This window comes from Meriones unguiculatus (assembly GCF_030254825.1).
Source record: "Meriones unguiculatus strain TT.TT164.6M chromosome 13 unlocalized genomic scaffold, Bangor_MerUng_6.1 Chr13_unordered_Scaffold_37, whole genome shotgun sequence".
In the NCBI taxonomy this organism is placed as follows: domain Eukaryota; kingdom Metazoa; phylum Chordata; class Mammalia; order Rodentia; family Muridae; genus Meriones; species Meriones unguiculatus.
In genome coordinates, this window is record NW_026843647.1 from 4,973,222 (window position 1) to 4,986,639 (window position 13,418).

At 41.4% G+C, this 13,418-nt stretch overlaps 1 protein-coding gene across 1 annotated transcript in view; it reads right to left on the reverse strand.

The window, feature by feature from the left end:
• Positions 1 to 13,418, reverse strand: part of LOC132650957 (zinc finger protein 431-like) — a gene marked incomplete at its 3' end in the record, with an annotated part of 255,891 nt that overhangs the window by 115,365 nt on the left and 127,108 nt on the right. The window lies entirely within an intron of this gene.

Below are 13,418 nucleotides of genomic sequence, written 5' to 3' on the forward strand. Positions count from 1 at the left end.
ATTGTAATGTAAAGTAAATAAACTTATTTTTTAAAAGAATACAATGAATGGTAAATATCAATTACATGCAAAAGTATTATAAAATGTGTTTTCGGGAAGACTTATTGATAAACCTGATTCTCAACATTTACTGTGTTCAATTGCCTCACTTTAGACAAGAAAAGTTCAGTCCAGTGGATGAATATGTAGGGAATGGTGAACTAACACCAGCCAGGAAGTTCTCTGAGAGTAATAGAACAGTGGTAGCCTGTAGAAGTTTCTTTGTGTATACATATATATTGTTCCAGGGGTTTTATTGAAAACCATCACAACCCAGACTGAATTTTGAGATGTGAAGGAGAAAGATTTCTCTTCCATGTATGACCCTGCTGCTGGCTTAGTTGTGTAACCATGTAAGGGTGAGTTTTCTGTGCCTGACTTCAACTGGGGAGTGTCTTTAGACATAGATGCTACTAGCCAAATTTGATAGATGGCTTTTGACACTGATCCCTGCTAACTCTCTCCTCTTTTTAAATATAGGATGATTAGGATCTGTGCTCTTGTTCATATGATAGGAATGTGCTATTTAATGCAAATCAAGCATTCCTGAAGTACCTAGTTTTAAACAATTATATACACCTATCCATGGAGCATCCCAATCATTTCTTAAGGCGTATATAGCCTCTGTTTTCTGGAATTAAATTTCCTGAGGTGGTTCTTCTAGACAGAAGGAGAACCAAGTTCTTTGAAATGCTTGTGATCAAATGTTTCAGACTTCATAGCATTTCATATTTCACATGTTTCTGGATGTGAGATGGTCAATTAAACATTGTCTTGTGAGTGGGACTCTGTAAAATGAGTTATACTTAGTGTTAATTTCACAGTAAGGTTGCAGCCAAGCTTCAGTGTATGGAGTCTTCTGACGTGAGCAGAGTGGCCTATGGAGAAGTAATAAGATCAGAAATATTATTTCCTTGTTTTAATAGCTGAGTAGTATTGTGATAAGACATGGGTAGATGGCAGAGGAGGGAAACTCACCTTTTGAGTGGACTAGGGGAAGAGGATAGAGGGAAGAGGAAGGATATATAATGAATAAATTGTAAAAAAAATTAAAAAGAAAAAAAGAATTAGAAAAACAAAACCAGTGAGTTAAAATTTGAGTTCAGTCTGGGTAACTGCCCTTGCTAAAAAAAAAAAAAAAAAAAAAAAAAAAAAAAAAAAAGATATAAAGAAAGAAAATATTAAGCATCTTACTACAGTCTTCCTTCTTGATTAGCTTCCCTAGGTCTACAGATTCTAGTATGATCATCCTATATTATAGGTCTCATATCCACTTATATGTGAGTATGTACCATGTGTGTCTTTCTGCTTCTGAGATACCTTACTCAAGATGATCATTTCTAGATCCCACCATTTGCCACCAAATTTCATGATTTCTTTGTTTTTAATTGCTGAGTAGTATTCCATTGTGTAAATGTACTGCAATTTCTGTATCCATTCCTCAACTGAGGGACATCTGGCTTGTTTCCAGCTTCTGGCTATTACAAGTAAAGCTGCTATGAACATGGTTGAGCAAATATCCTAGTTGTATACCTGAGCATTTTTGGATATATGCCTAGGAGTGGTATAGCTGGATCTTAGGTAGCACTATTCCTAATTGTCTGAGAAAATAACAGGAGCCTATCAGAGGTCCTCTGAAAGACTCTACCCAGTAGGGTATCAAAACATATGCTGAGATTCAGAGCCAAATATTTTGCAGAGTGCAGGGAATGTTATGACAGAAAGGGGAGATAGAAATATCTGGAGGGAACAGGAACTCCACAAGGAGAACAACAGAATCAAAAGGTCTGGGCACAGGGGTCTTTTCTGAGACTGATACTCCAAACAAGGACCATGAATGGAGATAAATTAGAACCCCTGCACAGAAATAGTCAAAGACAGCTCTGTATCCAAGAGGGTACCCCAATAATAGGACTAGGGACCATCTCTGACATGAACTCATGGGATAGTTCTTGGATCAGCTCCACCTGAGCAGAGAACAATCCTGCCTGTTCACAGAGAAAGACAAAGAAGCCAGTCCTGATGAGACCTGATTGACTATAGTCAGATGGAAGGGGAGGAAGTCCTCCCTTATCATTGGACTGGGGAACAGACATAGAAGAACAAGAGGGAGGAGGGTGAGATTGAGAGGGGATGCTGGAGGAGCTAGATCTGGGATACAAAGTGAATAAACTGTAATTAATAAAATAAAATAAAAAAGAAAAGAAAAATTTAAAAAATATTTAATAAAAAAGGAGAATCAAAGATGGTGGTACCAAGAGGACAGTATCTGCAGAGCAGTACAGCAGTGACTACACAGCAAGCAATAGACTAATATCTGGGCCCTCAAACAACAGCAATTGTGTTTCCAAGTTAGGAACAAACCCCACGGAGTGGGAAGTAATCGGGTCCATTCTCAGGTTACCCAGGTAAACCATAGAAGAATTCCCGGTTCCCTGCAGGCAATAGGTCACCAGGTCAGAGCCACATGACTGTGTGTTCTGGTCACTATCCCAGACTGTACTGTGGGCCCCACCAGAGATTGGGTTTTCCAGTCTAGAGAAAACCCCATGGAGTAAGAAGCAATCAGGACTGACTTCAGGTCACCCAGAAAATCCCTGAAAAAGGTCTGGGCTCTACAAGGTACTCAGCCCAGAGAGTTCCTTCTATTCCCAAATCACTGTCCCACACAGAACTGTTGGCACCAAATCACCAGGGACCAGGTTTCCCTGTTGGGAGGAAACCCCAAGGTGAAGGAAACATCAAGTCCAACCTCATTGCAACCAATGGAATTCCACCACACTCCCCCAAAAGGTTCTCAGGAAAAGTTTTTGGGTTCCTTCAAATGCCCAGTCACCAGCATAGAGCCACTTACCTGCTCCTGCATGCTCTACTCAACATCCTAGACTGAACTGTGGACCCCAAAACAGGACAGACTGGGTCACCCTGTTGGGAGGAAACCATACGGTGGGGAAAACATTAGTTCCATACTCAGGACACCCAGTTCAGGAAAAGTTTCTGGGTTCCCACAGGCTCCAGGATCTAGCTTCCTTTTGCATGCATGACTGCTGCACTCACATGCTACTGATTACCACTTGGGTACTGGGGCATAGAGCTCCAACCTCAGATCTACAGAAGCCTGGGATCCACGAGATCAGCCCTAGACAAAACAGTAATTAATTATTCGCTTTTCCTTTTGTTAAGGGGAAAGGCCCTGATGAAGGACAAATTTTTAAAAGGAGTCCCAGCATGATTCTTAAAGCTCTAGCAGGGTGGTAGGTCTACCCTAGCCTCACTCTAACAACAGGGGAAACACTGTCTGTACACCCTCAGGGACACAGGGCTAAAGTCAGGTTCACTGTTATCTGCAGTCTGTGGCCTGGAACACAAAATGTGGACCTGAAACCATTCAAGAAAAAGACTGGCAGGCATGAAGGTGCAGGCTTGTAATTGGAGGACAAGAAGCTGAGGGAGGATGATGAGTTCCAGACCAACCTGGGCTTCATGTTTCCAACTGCTTGTCCCATCAAAACCCAGAGAACTGGACTGAAGATATAGATCAGTAGTTAAGACACATGCTGCTCTTGCAGAGGACTGCATTAGGCTCCCAGAATCTGTATCAGGTGGATCACAACGACGTCTAGCTCTTGGGCATCTCCTACCCTCTCCTGGCCCTTGCCAGGCATGTATACCCACATGCACACAGATAAATAAAATAAAGCTACTTAAAAACTGAGAATGACAGACAGAGAGATGGACAGGTGGACACAGCATGAGCTTGCCCTGCACTGGAGACTACTACTGTGCCTAAGACCCCTCACTGTGCCTGCCAAGCTGCTGTGCCCATCGACCTGCTGCAGTTCCTGCTAACCCTACTGCCAAGTCCATCAAATCTTCTGCCACTTTCTCTGTTCATCACTGCACAGTAGTTCACTGTTTTGTTTTGTTTTTTTCTTTCTTGAGGTGGGATCTCATATACCCTGGCTGCCCATAATCCTGGTCTGTAGCTGAGGGTGACCACAAGCCTGAATAGTCTTTTGAGCTTTTGCCATTCTGATGGGTGTAAGGTGAAATCTCAGGGTCATTTTGATTTGCATCTCTCTGATAACTAAGGGCATTGAGCATTTTTAAGTGTTTCTCTGAGATATTCCTCTACTGAAAATTCTATGTGTAGCTCTGTCCCCATTTTTGATTGGATTACTTTTGATTTAAAACATAGTTTTTAAACAATTTTTGAACCATGTTTCTTTGGAAGAAATAACAGATTTTCACAACAATATGTGTGTGTAATAGATATATGACAAAGATGATAGATAGACAGATTATAGATGTGAGATAGATGGTTATATAACTGTAATAATATGTGTGCAACAATAGGAGGGAGACTTGTATAAAACATCATGATAGGCTAGGGTCAAATAGAAGGGGAGTAGGATCTTGCCTATCAGTGGGCTAGGGGAGGGGCTTAGGCGCAGAAGAGGGAAGGAGGATGTGAGCAGATGGAGATGAGGGAGGGGCACAACCACAGTACAATTGGAATAAATTGTAATAAATGATAATAATAAACAGTAATGTAAAAAAATCACCTTGAAATTTATATTCATCTCCAAAGATTATGAATACCTAATTCTTTTAAACTGTTAAAGGTACATGGTGAAAATAAAAGAACAATAAGGCAAGAATTCTAGAAAAACCAGAGTGTGTAATCTTGACTGCTTAGAAGGACAGAAAGGCCCCAGGTGAGGCTGACATATCAAGCATTATTAACTACTCATACAATGTTTTTGAGTCCTTTAAAAAATAAAGATTTGAAGTTGGGCATCTTGGCGCAAGCCTACAATTCCAGCAACTCAGGGAGGCAGAGGCAGGTGGATCTTTTTTATTTCCAGGACATCCTGGTCTACAAAATGAGTCCAGGATAGCCAAGCTATAAAGATCAAAGAAAGAAGAAGGAAGGAAGGGAAGGAAGAAAGGAAAGTAAAAAGCCAGACCACACTAGTACATGGAGCTGGTCTTTTTAAGTTTTAATAAAACGCATTCAAAGTTTTCCAAACATATATTCATACCTATCACAATGAGATTTCTCACATGGGGGGTTTTTAATCAGCTAACCTCAATTCTTATCATTTCTTCTACCAATATTCTGCAATTTGGTTAGTAAAAACAACAATCAAATAAGGAAAGTTAGAGTTAAAAATGATCCTTTATGCCAAGCAGTGATGGCACACACCTTTAATCCCAGCAGTGCTCAGGAGGTAGAGACAGGCAGATCTCTGAGTTTGAGAACATTCTTGATTTACAGAGGAAGTTCCAGGATAGTCAGGGTTACATGGAGAAACCCTATCTTGGGAAAACAAACAAACAAACAACAACAACAACCAAAAACTGAAAAAAAATGTATAAATTCTCAAAAGAGTACATCATTCATTAGAGTAAACTTGCAGTTCATGATTTGCTATTCAATGATGGAGTTAAATACTCACAAGTAAAAATGGGAGGCCACAGGAAGGGGGGAGACTTTACAGTCTCCTCCTTATCTGTACAATGCATATAAGTAGATCATCTGTACATTCAACCACAAAGTTCTTCAATAACTGCTTCTCTCAATGGTGCCCTCAATTGTTTACACATGACGCTGAAAAACATTCCTTCACTATCTATGTCCCTGGATCCTGATAACCCATCCTGTCACCTTGTACCTGTTTTGCCAGCATGAAACTGAAAACTCAGATTTATAGTGCTTTAAACATATAATGTTATTATTTATCATGTTAAAAACAAAGAAAAACAAAACACAAAGCAGCTATCTAGACCTGCTATGGCAACCCTACTGTCAGTCATTAGTTATCCAGGATCTTTCTAGCTGTTTGCTCTGTTACTCCTACCCAAGATTGCTGCTACATCTCCAGTCCATTTCTTGCTTGATTGCTTGGATTGGGTTTCTCTGTGTAGGTTTCTCTGCTGTCCTGGAACTAGATCTATAGACCAGGATGGCTGTTAATGCAGAGATCCAAATGCTTCTGCCTTGCCTCCCAAATTCTGGGATTAAAGATGAGCCACCACCTCCCAGCCAATCTCCAGTCTCAGCTAAAGAAAGGCTAGGAGGGAATAAACACCATTATCCCCTTAGAACACTTTTGAAACATTGTATTCATCATTCTATTTATATTCAACTAATGTAAACATAGTCACATGATTATATCTGTTAAAAATTTAAAAAGCACTGGAGTTGACTCAGTGATTAAGAGTACTGACTGCTTATCAAGTGGTGCAAGCCTTTAATTCCAGTGCTTTTGAGGCATAGGCAGGTGGATCTCTGTGAATCTGAGGAAGAGTTCCAGAACAGCCTGGACTACACACCCAGAGTCCATGTCTTGATGACTCCTTCTCTCCCCCACAAAAAAGTAGGAAAAAAGAAATGTAAAAAATTCGTTTTAATTTGAAAACAATCTCTTCTATACAGCCATGTAACTAGACAAAAATTATGGCTCATATCACCTACAAGAAAAATAATATCTATTAGGGAGAGCTGAATATCTCTTCCAAGTTCACAAAATGCATTTGCTGCTCCTCTTCTTTCACCCCTAAGCAATGGTGTACCCCAAAGCCTGGGCCTTCGTCATTTAATCATATCTTTGCTATGCTTGTAGACAGGAGACCAGCATAACTGTCATCTGAGAGGCTTCATCCAGGAAATAATGGAAACAGTTGCACAGACCCACAGTCAAACAAACATTAGGCAGAACTCTGGGAATCTTGTGGAAGAGTTACAGGAAGGATTGGAGAGGTAGGAGACCATAAAAAAACCTACATAGTCAGCTTCACCTGGGACTATGGGGCCTCATACAAACTGAACCAGCAACAAACGAACATGCCTGGCCTAGCCCTCAGCCTCTTATACATATGAAACTGATGGGTTGCTTGTCCTCAAGTCAGTCCCCTAGCAACTACAGCAGGAGCTGTCTCTGACTTGGACTCTGTTGCCTCCCTTTGGATCCCATATTCTTATCCAGGGCTGCCTTGTCTTGCTGCAGTGAAAGAGGAGGTACTTAATCCTGATATAACTTGATGTGCCTGGGTGGGTTGGTTGGGGGAAGTACAGGGAAAGTGTTTGGGAGTTTGGGACTGGCAAGAGATGAGGGAGTAGGGCTGTGAGTGGACTGTAAAATGAACAAATAAATAAATTAATGAAGAAAAAATATAACTGACCTATAGTCATCAAAGTGACAAGATCATGAAAAAGTTGAGGGAACTGTTCCATACTGAAAGAGACTAAAGAGATAAAAAAAATGAAACACTTAAATATACCAGCTTCTTTTGACATTTTTGTGAGTAATAACATAGTCAATAAAACCCACATTAAATGGAATATTATGTCAGCATGAATTTCCTATTTTGATAACTGCACTGTCATTATGTAGGACAATATTCTTGTTTGCATAAAATTGACACTAAACCATTCAGAGTGACAGGGCATAAGGTCAACAGCTTCCTCTCAAAATGTCCAAAGTAAAACAGCACTTAACTGTGTACCATACTTGGAACTTTTTTCAAGTTTGTTATTGTTTTAAAATTGTTGTGGGGGAAACTGGGCATGGTCTTTAACCCAAGCAATTGGGAGGAAGAGGAAGGCGGGTCTCTGTAGGTTCAAGACCAGCCTGTACTACATAAGGAATCCCAGAACAGCCATCCAGGGTTCTGTAGAGAGAATTTGTCTCAAAAAAAAAAAAAAAAACCTAAATAAAATTATTGTAGGGGAAAGAACAATGTAACTGAAAGCTGAACAAGATTAAAAACAAAACTGAATCTCCACACTAGCAGTCTGGGTAAGATTATGTCTGTAAGAAACTGACAAGTGAAATGACATGACATTTTGGAGCAGCAATAATATTCTCTAAATACAGCCCAATGTCGTCTTTGTGTGTGTGTGTGTGTTCATGATGCTGGTGAAGCATGCATACTAGGGAACACATAGGAAGGTTAGAAGACAACTCTGTGCAATCACTTCTTGCCTTCCACCTTTTCATAAATTCAGGGATTGAACTCAGGTCTTCAGGCTTGCCCAACAAGAGCTTTTATCTCTTGAGCCATCTCATCGACCTGCAAGCGGTTTTTTAAGTGACCTCAATTAGGCAGTAGTGAGAAAAAACTGGGAAGAATCCCTTCTCTGAAACAAATTCTTAGGAATGAATAAATAATAAACATTGGTACTCTAGTGCTACCAACGACTAACAATCAGCAAAACACAACCTAAGCACCTCCAGAGACAAGGGGATGCAGGCTGGTAGCTAAAATTCCTTGCAAGTGTAAAACTGGAATTACCCTGAAATAAAAGAGCTTTCCCAACTCTACAGTAACTTTGTTATTATGTCCTGGTTATCTATACATAACAACACAAAGAGATAAAAATAAGAAAATAAGCCTGCGTGAACCGTGTATACTCCTGGTTGTGCAAGTCCATTAAAGTATAAACAGCAGTGTATCTGCCAAACTATTCCTTATGAAGAATTCTCGGACAAATAAAGGGAACAATCAAAACTCATGAAAGCCCAGTGAGAGAGAGCACTGGCTCTCTTTACCCAAGAGTCTGGCTGTCTTTACTTAAGAAGAATCATTTCATTCTGGAATGCTGGCATATACATCCTGAAAAAATAATGTTCCTAGAAATGTGCATGGATCCTGTAGCCTTTCCAAGTACCCTGATTTCTTTCAGCCCAGATGTGTAAGCTCCCCACCCCACGAGCTCCAGAGCAGCGGGGAGGCAGCACCGGACTCTCTGCTCTTACTTTCCAGGAGGACTGGTCCCCGCATCATTCTTCCTCAGGATTCAGGGCACAAGTGTATCCCTAGGAACTCCACACACTGTGCTCCTGCTGTCCCAACCCAGGCGGCCCGAGGGCGTGGCTCCAGGTAGCAACAGCCTCCACAGAAGCTCATGGAGGAACTCGGGCAGGCTCTTCTGACCCGGCCAGCCCACCAGCCCCCAACTGCACAGCCCTGGCCTTGCTCCACAACCGCCTTCCTGCGGGTCCCTCACACACGCACACAGCCAGCCAGACTCAACCACTGACACCCGATAGACCCGCCGCTCCTCCACCGCGGAACCCAACCGTCTCTCCTCCCCACCTCCCGGCCGGGACGCCAGGCCCAGCACCACCTAGCCCAATGGATGGCTGCTAGGGGCGGAGGCCGAGCCCAGAGGCGGAGGAGGAGGAGGAGGAGCCCAGGGCAGGGACAGAGCCCGAGGGGGCGGAGGCGGAGCCCGGGGCGGGGACGGAGGAGGAGCCCGGAAGATGAGGAAGGCGGAGCCTAGTGGAGGCGGAGGCGGAGCTCGGAGTGGAGACGGGGAGGGGCCTGGAAGCTGAGGAAGGCGGAGCCCTGGGAGGTGAAGGCGGAGCCCGGGGGAGGAGGGAGGCGGAGCCCGGGGCGGAGGCGGAGCCCAGGAGGCACGCGCTCAACACCCTTACCTGGCTTCTCCTGGTCTCAGCCCACCACGATGAAGTAGTCCACTAGCTGAGCCATGACCGCCGCCATCGTGCCAGGGAAGCGGGTTCCGGTCCACCAGCCCTCGCCGCCACCGCCCACCAGGCCCAGGAGAGCCCAGCGTTTTCCCTTTAGCGTCTCTAGCCATAGCAACGGCGTTTAAGTCAGACAATGGAGGCGTGCACTGCGCCTGCGCTGCGCCTCACCAAAGCCTCTTCCCCTCCCCACCTGAGAGGGCTAGGCCTTCTGGGTTGGGGCACTCTGAGGCTTGAAATTCCTTAATTCTTACTGTTAATTTTACAGGACAAAAATATCTTTGAGATAAATGTACATCAAAGCATTTCTCTCCTGTTTTCAAACCCCTTGTCTTAGCTAATTTTCTATCACTGTGCTAAGATATCATGACCAAGACAGCTTATAGAAGAAACAGTTGATTAGGTACCTAGGGTTTCAGAGGATAAGTCCATGACCATCATGGCAGGGACCATGGTGGCAGACAGGAATGGCAGGCAGAGAACCAGAGAGAACAGTGGCTGAGAGCCTTCATCCTGATATATAAGTATGAGGCAAAGACCTAACTGAGAATAATGTGGGATTTTAAACCTCAAAGCCCACCCACAGTAACACACCTCTTCAACAAGATCACACTTTTTAATTTTTCCAAAACAGTTCCACCAAATGGGGACCATATTTTCAAACATATCATTCAAACAACTACACTCCTCAATAGCTTCCTATGTAGCCAGGAAATAAGTTAAAAAAAATTTCAATGTCCAAAAGCCTCCCAGGCACTCAGATTATTGTGCTGTTTTGTTGTTGTTGCTGCTGTTTTGTTTTTGAGACAGAGTTTCCAATAGTCCAGATTGACCTTCATTCCTGACCTTCCTAATGCTCCAATTATAGGCATGTGTAACCACATTTGCTTTATGATCTTTTATGTTTGTTTTTGTTTTGTTGTGTTTTGTTTTGCTTTTTCAAGACAGGGTTTCCCTGTGTAGCTTTGCCTGGACTGGACTCATTCTGTAGACCAGGATGGCCTCGAACTCACAAGATCTGATGTGTGCCACTATGCCCACTGACCTCTTTTATTTTTTGAGGAAGATATTTTTATCTTTTGCATGGATGAGTGATAAGAGTATTTTAATTGCATTTATATAATTGTACCACATGTGTGCCTTATATCCCAGGAGGTCATTTGGCATCAAATTCCCTGAAACAGGAGCTACAGAAGATTATCAACCACCATGGACATGCTAGGAAGTTTGCAAAACAAAAAAGCAGAGAATGTTTTCTTTTGTTTTAAATTTTATTATGTGTACAATGTTGTGTTTGCTTGTACACCGGCACACCAGAAGAGGGCCAGATTTCATTATAGATGGTTTTGAGTCACCATGTGGTTGCTGGGAATTGATCTCATGACTTCTAGAAAAGAGGTCAGTGCTCTTAACTTCTAAGCCATTCTTTCCAGCCCCACAGAAAGGGTTTTTCATCACTCAGCTATCTCTTCAGCCCCTCTGGCTTCCTCTTTAATCTTTATTATTATTATTATTATTGTTGTTGCTGTTCCCTTCTTCTTCCATAGTATATTCCAAACAAATTCACCTTCTCTCATTTCCCCTACTGAACTAAAATATTTTCACATCTGGGCCTTTGAATACATGTATTCTTTATTCCTTCTGGTGTGTTAGGTCCCTCTTGCTTTTCTTTAGGTTTCATAGTGTAATTTATAGTGATGTATGCATTTCTATGCCTGGTCTATGGGTTTGTTTATGGTGGATTACCACACAAGACTGTAAGATTCTAGAGAAAGAATGAAGTGCATGAATCATTTTTGTGTGTTCAGGACTTAGCACAGTATTTGGTACATAATTCACAAACAGTAACTTTCTTTGGAAGGACAAATAACCTTTTAAGTAGTAAATGCCTTTAACAAAGTCTTCATAATCTTATAGTAATACAGAATTCCCACCTAGAGGATGAGGACATGTAGCATTTTATTTGTTAATACCAGCCATTGTGCCATCTGTAATAAACTTCTCCTAAAGTCTTTTTATCTTGTTCTGTTACTGCTGTTAGAAGGACAGCCTCCTCTATGTCTGTTGCCTTCTCTGTGTTCTCTTTCATTTATCTCATAACAAGTTACTTTCTTTAAGCTTTAGTAAGGTTTAGCGTCTGCCATTATCATATGCAAAAACTATCTGTATCTGCCTGTTTTGTGCAGAAACTAGGAAAACAGCTCAGAGGTAGAACATTTGTTTTACATATATGAGGTAAAGAAGGAGGGGGAAGGGGAGGAGAAAGAAAAGGAACAGGAGAAGCAAAGCATTGCTTTTCTTTATGCAGATGCTCTGCCTTAAATAAACAGGTTAACAGTCTTTCTGTCTCTGCCTTCCAAACAAGATAGAAATTACAGATACAGCAACGGTGCTGCTCATGATTTCCTTGTTTTTAATTGTTGAGTAGTATTCCATTGTGTAAATGTACCACAATTTATGTATCCATTCCTTAACTGAGGGACATCTGGGTTGTCCCTTATAATAGCTTCTGGCTATTATAAATAAAGCTGCTTGAGCAAATGTCCTTGTTGAATTCTTGAGCATCTTTTGGATATATGCCTACGAGTGGTATAGCTGGATCTTGAGGAAGCGTTATTCCTAATTGTCTGAGAAAGTCCCAGATTCATTTCCAAAGTGGTTATACAAGTTTACATTCCCACCAGCAGTGGAATGGGTTCCTTTTTCCCCACATCCTCTCCAGCATATGTCGTCACTTGAGATTTTGATCAAAGCCATTCTGATGGGTGTAAGGTGAAATCTCAGGGTCATTTTGATTTGCATTTCCCTGATGACTAAGGATGTTGAGCATTTCTTTTAAGTGTTTCTCTCCCACTCAATGTTCTTCTATTGAGAATTCTCTGTTTAGCTCTGTAGCCCATTTTTAAATTGGATTCCTTGATTTGTTGCTCTTTAACTTCTTAAGTTCTTTATATATTTTGGATATTAGCCCTCTGTCAGATATAGGGTTGGTGAAGATCTTTTCCTAATTTGTAGGCTGTCGTTTTTACTGAAGACAGTTTGTTGCATTACAGAATCTTTTCAGTTTCATGAGGTCCCATTTATTGATTGTAGATCTTAGAGCCTGTGCTGTTGGTGTTCTGTTCAGGAAGTTGTCTCCTGTGCCAATGAGTTCAAGGCTCTTCCCCACTTTTTATTCTTCCAGGTTTAGTTTGTGTCTGTTTTTATATTAAAGTCTTTGATCCACTTGGGTTTTACTTTTGTGCAGCGTGATAAGTATGGATCTATTTTTATTTTTCTACATATAGACATCCAGTTAGACCCACATCATTTGTTGAAGATGCTCTTTTTTCCATTGTATGGTTTTTAACCTGGTCCCTCACTTGACATTCACTGTATACCAGCTTTATACATAGTTGCTTTTATGTACATGTTCATTTTCTGGGAATAATCTATATTCTCATTAGGTTTTATGAGAGGTCAGATCCGCAGAAAATGTCCTGTGCTTTGCATCCTGCCATACTTATGCCTAGGAGACCCTATCTGCAAAGCTGATTGTGTCCTCCTGTAAATTATTTGATGTTTCAACTTCAGGATACATCTTGAACCTTGTTTTCAAGAGGATGTTGTAAACAAGCCCTAAGCTTAACAGGCATTTTGTGCCTCATGAAAGAAAAAAATTCATCATAAAATGTCCTGTCTGAAAAGAGATCATTGTACAATGCACTCAGTTACTTTCACTTTAGTCACTAACATTATTAGTACTGTTTATTGTTTTTTTGTTACTTTTCTCTAGACCCAAGTATTATTACCCTGGTGTAAGAGACTGTGTATACAGTGTTAACTAAGAAAATAAAATCACATATTCAAAACAAGCAAAACCTTCAAATAGTTCAGTTTTAA